Source organism: Mya arenaria, chromosome 5 (genome assembly GCF_026914265.1).
Source record: "Mya arenaria isolate MELC-2E11 chromosome 5, ASM2691426v1".
NCBI lineage: Eukaryota > Metazoa > Mollusca > Bivalvia > Myida > Myidae > Mya > Mya arenaria.
Genome location: NC_069126.1, coordinates 69,883,147 through 69,891,163, shown reverse-complemented (window position 1 = coordinate 69,891,163; position 8,017 = coordinate 69,883,147).

The following is an 8,017-nucleotide window of genomic DNA, read 5'->3' as shown; positions in this document are numbered from 1 at the left end:
GAACAAATACATTTGTGCTTTTACAGAATGTTGAAATGTATTAAGAAGTATTGAGGGTTAAGTCAAAAACCTGAAATTTATAAAAAAGCAAACAAAATAGTTTCACAAAATTGACAAACACGCAGAGGTTGTTGTTTCAATAGAAAATGATATAATCTCATGGCCGTGACCGGAAATAATTTACAACCAGCATGAAACAATGTTATTTAGGAATGAAACAAACAGAAAAGATAAAATAAAAAGATTCAAACCCGCTACTGTTTGGAGATGGGGATGATGACAGACCAGCCAGCCGAACTTGAATTGGAGTAGACATCATGCGGTAATTTATTAGTATTTCACAATCACTTTATGAAAATGTATCCTTAATAAATTATTATTAATTTGCTATTGTTTGCAACAGGTTGGAGATGGGGATAATGACAGACCAGCCAACCGAACTTGAATTGGAGTAGACATCATGCGGTAATAATAATTTATTAAGGAATTGGATTACTAACAAATGTCCACTATACCTGGTTGATGTAATTACTAACAATCATATTTCCAAAAGGACATTCACTGAAGGCTTTGAGTTGGGTTGGTGAAGCTGGCATTTATGCACCAGTCAATTGTAACCCCCCCCCCCCCGGTCCGGGGAATAGCCAACCCCGGCTAAAATCTCCGCCCTGCGGGTACGAACAAATGGTAAAATCCCTGCCAAATGCCCCACACCCCAGGGACTCTTGGTAGGCCCGTTCCTGCTATATTTGCGCAAAGACAAAACCACCGCATTCATCCGGCACTGTGCAGTCAACTATTTGGAAAGCCAAACTATAAATGACAACTTTATTTTATAGACTATTGTCATTTTAATTTGCTAAAATAGTGTAATGATTCATGTACACTGAACTCCTTCTCATTGTGCTGTACCATATAAAGTTTTATTACATTCCATCCGGTAGATTTCAAGTTATGCTCCGGACAAGAAAAGGGTAACAAAGGGAAATAATTATGTAATTGGCTGAAATAGCATCGCGGTTCCTATAAACTGCACTTCCTCTCATTATGATCTATCACTGTATGAAGTTTTATTAAATTCCATCCAACAGTTTTCAAGTTATGCTCGGGACAAGAAAAAGTAACAAAGGGCAGTTCCTCTGTAATTAGCTGAAATAGAATTGAGGTTCCTGTACACTGCACTTACTCTCATTATGATCTATCACTGTATGAAGCTTTATTAAATTCCATCCAATAGTTTTCAAGTTATGCTCGGGACAAGAAAAAAGTATTAAAGGCCATAACTCTGTAATTAGCTAAAATAGAGTTATGGTTCTTGTGCACTGCACTTCCTCTCATTGTGCTTTACCATTGTATGAAGTTTCAATAAATTCCATATAGTAGTTTGCAAGTTAATGTCTGGAAAAACAATTGACAGCAAAAAAAACAAATAAAGGGCAATAACTCAGTAATTAGCTAATGTAGGGTTATGGTTCTTGAAGACTGCACTTCCTCTCATTGTGCTTTACCATTGTATGAAGTTCCAATGAATTCCATCCAGTACTTTTTAAGTTATACTCCAGACAAAAAAAGTAACAAAGGGCAATAACTCAGTAATAAGCAAGAATAGAGTTATAGTTATTGTACACAGTATTTCCCCTCATTATGCTCTACCATTGTGTGAAGTTTAATCCAATTATATCCAGTAGTTTTTAAGTTATGCTCTGGACAAAGTTGCAACAGACCGACCGACAAACCGACCGACCACATGGAATAAATATTATTAAAAGTTAGAAAAACAACAACATGATAGTATTTTACAGCTTTTTTCCATTGATTTTTTAATTAAGTTGTCCCTGACTTGAGGAAATAGTAACTCTAATATTTTTACTTCTTATGCACCAGTCAATTATTGTAACCACGGCCCCCCAGGTCCGGGGAATAGCCTGGACTTTGACTTTTGGTCAAGCCAACCCCCGGTAAAATCCCCGCAGGGCGGTGACGAACTGATGGTTAAACCCCGGACATATGCCCCCGCACCCCAGAGACTCTATATAAGGCCCAATCTCGGCTTGATTTGACGCTATGACAAAACAACCGCGGTCACCCGGCCCTGCGGGGCCACCTGGAGAGTAAAAACACGGCCCTTTTTCCCGGCAGTCCCCGGTATACCCCCGGACCTGGGCTGGGGGGCGTGGTTACAATTGACTGGTGTATTATATTGATACTATTGTTCTGGGTGGTGAAAGTTATATTTACAGATTTCCTAAACAAAGACGAAGTTTACAAATGCAACCTCACATTTGACAGTTTAGACATTATTTAGTTTTTGTATTAGATGAAAGAATCAGCTGATTTTTGTATCATTACAAAAACAGATCTCAAGTGTATGAAAATGTCCCTTGAATTACATTTTTCCTAAAACATTATTAAGTAACAGGGCATTTTCTGCCCAATTTGGGAAAAAGACCCAAGACATTTTGGATAATTTTGCATCGTGAAAATGCTGAACTTGGGAAATTTAACTGTTAAAAGAAAAAGCTGTCTAGTCTCCTGCGAATTAGGAAATGATTTTATATTAGTTTAAATCCCTTTAATAGAACCAAAATGGCTGAAATATTAATCCTTGGGTGTAAATATCTATTGCAATAAATCAATCATGACAGATTATATTTCATACAGATATATCTGAATGTGGTGAAAATCAATGATTTCCGAGTACAATTATCAAAAAACTTTACATCACATAAGTTATAAGGATGTTGAAAATGAACCTGTACATCTTAAAAGACTTTCAAAAAAAGATTGGGAAAAACATCTTATATTTTGCTTTGGGAATGGGTCAAATACATTCCAATGAAACTGTCCAATATGTATCTAAAACTCACATTGGCAGCTAGATGGTTTATAAAAGGGCTAGACACCAGATGGTCCAAAAATCAGCAAATATATTACATCCCAGTTCATATTGTGAATATTTAGCATGTAAAAGTTTCTTGATATGAACAGACTCATATACTGACAATATTTTTAAATCAACAGGTATTTATATGGTACACCAACACAGTTAATTTTAAATTGGTAAACCACAAAAAAACAGCGAAAGAAACATTGCGCCATTAGCAAAGGTTTACACTATTTCTTTTTTCTTGCAACTGTACAACTGTACAATCTGGTGTCCCTTAAAGTTGCACTCCCACAGATTTAACGTTTTGACAACTTTCTTATTTTTGTCTTTTAATGAGCCATTTTTTGTGTAAATGCATAGAAACAAGTTATATAAGACTGCTGACAAAAAATTTGATCGCAGATGTTTATATCTTATTTAAAAAAAAAGATTTTTTATTCATTTTTCTTAAACCGTTAGTAACGGTTTAAAAACATAAAACATTAATGCACCAGTCAATTGTAACCACGCCCCCCCCCCCCAGGTCCGGGGAATACCGGGGACTTTGACTTTCGGTCCACCCAACCCCGGGTATAATTCCCGCCCTGCGGAAACAAACTGGTGGTAAAACCCCGGCCAAATGTCCCCGCACCCCAGAGACTGAGTATAAGGCCCAATCACCGCTAAATTTAGCGCTAAGACAAAACCACCGCGGTCACCCCGCCTTGTGGGGGCCACCTGGAAAGAAAAAAACATGGCCATTTTCCCCGGTATACCCCCGGACCTGGGGGGGAGGGGGCCTGGTTACAATTGACTGGTGCATAATTTAAAGGAAATATAAAAATCTGCAATCAGATCTTTTTTCAGCAATCTTTTATCATTCATTGGTTTGCAGATATTTACACAAAAATTTGCTCTTTCCAAGGCAAAATGTAAAAACGGTAAATCTGTGGGAGTGCAGCTTTAAATTCAATCACTGAGAAATGAAAATACATGACATGAATAAATTTTCATTATTTATTGTTAGAATTTGATTTATCCATTAAAGTACAATTGGGATAGAAAAATGTACAATTGCAGGGCTGGAACACGGGACCCCGTTGCTAACAGGGCGAGTTCTTCAACAACTAAGATGCATTCACATTTTCTGACAATCTAAATAAAGAGGACGGTACCATGCCATAACCTATGTGCGATAACTTAAAGAAAGAATAAATAGTGAATTTGTTTTGTTTTAGTGTAAAATCCTGATGTACATGAATTTCACTGAGTGAGAATCAAAAGCTATATTTTAAGAGTAACAAACTGAAGTATTTTGCATCTATCACAAACATAATAATTTAATTTTAGACCCTAAAAGTGTATAAAATGGCATTCAATTATAATTATTAAAGTAGGGCAACAAATTATAATTTGTATACAAAGGTTACATTATTTTGGTAGCTGGCTTTAATTTCAAACAGTAAAAAATATAAATCAATATGTTTGAAACAGTGAAAGATTGTTTTTATTGTTTATAAAGGTCTATAAATCACCACAAAGCATATATAATAAAAATGTTTTGAATTTTGCTATGCCTATGCTTTACTATATTAGAGCTGGCATTGTAAATGTCTTGTTAATTTTACACGAACAATATTGTTTTTTTAGTAATTCATATAGACTGTGTTTTAAAAACAAATTGAGAAGAAAATATTTATCTACCATATATTCTATCTCATGTCAAAACAGCTATTAGGAAGAGTAAATTGCACACCTACAAGCATGTTAAAAAATTCTGAAAAATATTGCAAAAACCCGCCACTGTTTTTGTACTGAACTGATGACCCCGCATTTTCTGATTATATGCAGGAGAAAAAAGGTTTAATTAACATTGCTTGTCGGGAGGGGAAACCCCTGCCGAACCTACCCCATTTACATAATTAAAAACTTAACTGTCATTTTTACTTTGTAGGGAAGAGTTTGTCTAAAACTGTCTTGCATGCTTCAGGGGTGTAGAAATGGGCCGGGAGCCGGTGAAATAACCCGGTTACTTTAGCATCTCCACCCGGCTAATTTCCCCACATCAACAAAAATAAAATCTGTTATTTTTTGTCATGTCTGTTCTGTTTACATCCGTTTAAAACCTTGATTGTTGGTATTGTTTATTTTGCTTTCCGCGCGTTCCGACTACAATACAGCATTAGCTCGATACGTGACGTCATTAGTCGCATCCCCCTCTGGGATGTTTTTCAAGTATTAGGTTTGGGTTTCCCAGTGTTCCGAATACAATAACATTAGCTCGATACATGACCTTATTAGTCTCACCCCCCTCTGCAGATGTTTTGAAATTAAAAGATTTGCGAAGCAATGGAGTGTGAAATAAATATGTTTTTCTAGACACAAAAAAGCGTAGTAAGTATGCAACATGAGCGTGTCTGACCTTCTGTTAGTCCTATTACCATTTACGCAACAGTAAATTTTATATACGCGTGTTAACCAGGTGTAAACAAAATAAACAAGCTTGCGGTGATGTCACTGCTAAAAAAAATCCATTATTTTGATGAATTTTACATGTACGTTGGGTGAAATTTAGTACGCTTTAAATGTCACAAAGTGTCCAGATATTTCTTTTGGTTATTAAAATGGAAGGTAGCTGCAATATCTAGAACCACAGAAAATGAAGTTAGATGTTTAATTCTCAGAGGTTAATAGTGATTCAGTGGCTGAAAGTATACAATTGGTAGAGAAGAAATTACATATATTATATATATATATATACATATATTATTAGGAGGGAACAGCTAGCAAATGTCAAGGCATGTGGTCTGGAATGTTATAATATTATCCTGAATCTGAATTTGACAGTAGTTTGGTTCATTAGTTAGCCCTCACTGGTGGGTGGGTGGGGGGGATAGTACTCAGTTTCAGTATCATTATTATAGTGCATTTATGTTAAGGTTCCCTGTTACAAAATAAACATGCACCGGAAGACTAGAATGTTTGGTTAGAAAGGCTTAAATTCATCCCACAAGGGGCGTTGCCCCCTTGACCCTAACAGGGGGAGGACACCCAGACCCCCCGCCTACTTTTAGGATATTCCCTGCTACTTGAATTAATTTCTACACCCCTGATGCTTATACATGCCTTCAGCTGAATAATTTTGAAAAGAGGTTAACTTAAAGAAATTCTATGCGGAAATATGTGCCAGTTTAAGCACGACATGTCAATACATTTCATCTCGCCTAAAAGTATCCTTATGAAAACCTTTGTAAAAAAAATTCACCAGTAAGACACTGTAGCTCTAATGTTATCATGTTATCATGTATTTCTGCCAAAAAGAAACACTGCCTTTTATGCTGAAACCTCCCCTGGGTTCATAATCTATAATACTCACATTATAATGCTTGTTGAAACCAGGTCAAACATGCCAAATTTGATGGTTGTCGGGAGGGGTTTGACCCTCCCCTCTTAAACAAATTATGAATTACTAAACATTTGATTTCATTATTTGTGCTGAAGTGTTTTTTCTGTAATTTCATTTTTACATCTTTATCGCTTAAAGTATTCGCGAGTCATCTGCCCCACTCTGCCATGACAACATTTTTTATTCAATAAACATTTTTAATTTTTAAACTGGGTTGAAGTGTGTTTGGGTTAGGACCAGCTGCTGAGTTAGCTCTGAGTAGCTATATAGAGTTCCGGCTGCGGTGTTGTGTTTAATCACCTCACTGGGCATAATTACACTCAGGTTACCCACAATCGTGGCAGCAGTAAAAGAGCAGAAGTGCCTACGTGTCGGCCTAAATGGTTAAAGGGACTGTGTCACAGATCTATAAGCACCAAAAAAGTTTTTTTCTGTAACAAATCTCAGGACATCGACTAGCTAATCACGCATAATGAATGAATTCTACCTGGTAATCTTTTTTAATGGAAAAATATGAAATATCTCCTGAACTTAAATAAATTGTAAACTATGTGATACTTCAGTAAGTAAGTTTCAATGCATTGTACACATTGATGCCAAATTTATGATATTTTTCGACAAGTTTCATTTTTTATCGCTATTTTATCATCTGTGAGACAGCCCCTTTATGGGCGGACGAGTCTAGTCTGTGTGAGTTGAAACCAGCTGCCCATTTAACTCAGTTGGCAAGAGCGCCGTGCTAGTGTTTCTGCGGTCGTGAGTCTGAGCCCCACACCAGGCTCACTTTTCTTCTCAGGTTTACCATAAGCATGCACATTGATTTTTAATGAAAAAGGAATGTTTTTTTTAGATTTAGTTTTCACTACCTAACATTTTTATTCAATACTTTAATTTTACAATACAATAAACGAAGTACACAACTGCACAGTTAACAGTTAGTTTGGCATGTACAGTATAGTGATGAGTCATAAATCATGACCTGAAGGTCATATCTGGATACCGATTGCATCAACTTAGCTTGTTCATTATCCGTAAAAACCAACGTTATGTCATTATGGTGTCCGAACAGCAACGTATGAACGATTGAATTTACAATAACAAGTATAATTCTTAGTACAACTCACCGTGAAAGCAACGTTAAATCCGTTATTGCATCATGATGAAAGTTTCCAGTTTCAAAATAATAGCTACATTGAAGGAAGACGTCACGCGCACCTGCAATGTGCCTATATGCAAATCATTGTTTACATCAGCTGTCGTAAAATGCGCATAAATACATTTAACTTAATTATTAAGATATCAAGTTTAAACGGTATTGTTTAAGATGTGGGGTACAAAAACACAATTGTTATGACAAACCCTGTTCGTTTTGTATTATTATTACAGAGTTATGAAATATAATTTCCGGTCAAAAGAAGTACTCTTTAGACGTGTATTCATTAGATGTGTTCTCCACTCCTTTTATGGAAGTGCCGAAGGTGGATTGTACATGTACCTCGGGTATTTCCGTATTGATTTTCATTGGTTAACGGAGGTCAAACCCCGCCCTAAACATGTACAATTTGCTTGCCGGCATGCACGCGCTTTATATGAACAATGTATGACGAGCTTTTCTGGTTCTCATTTTCACGGTTCAGTGGTGCCCAAATTTGTTAATGCCTATCACTCCGGCAAAAAAGAAGTAGTCCCTTGCATACACGTACAAACCCTAAGAGGGCTTTTACAGACAAACGCGAATTGTCTTC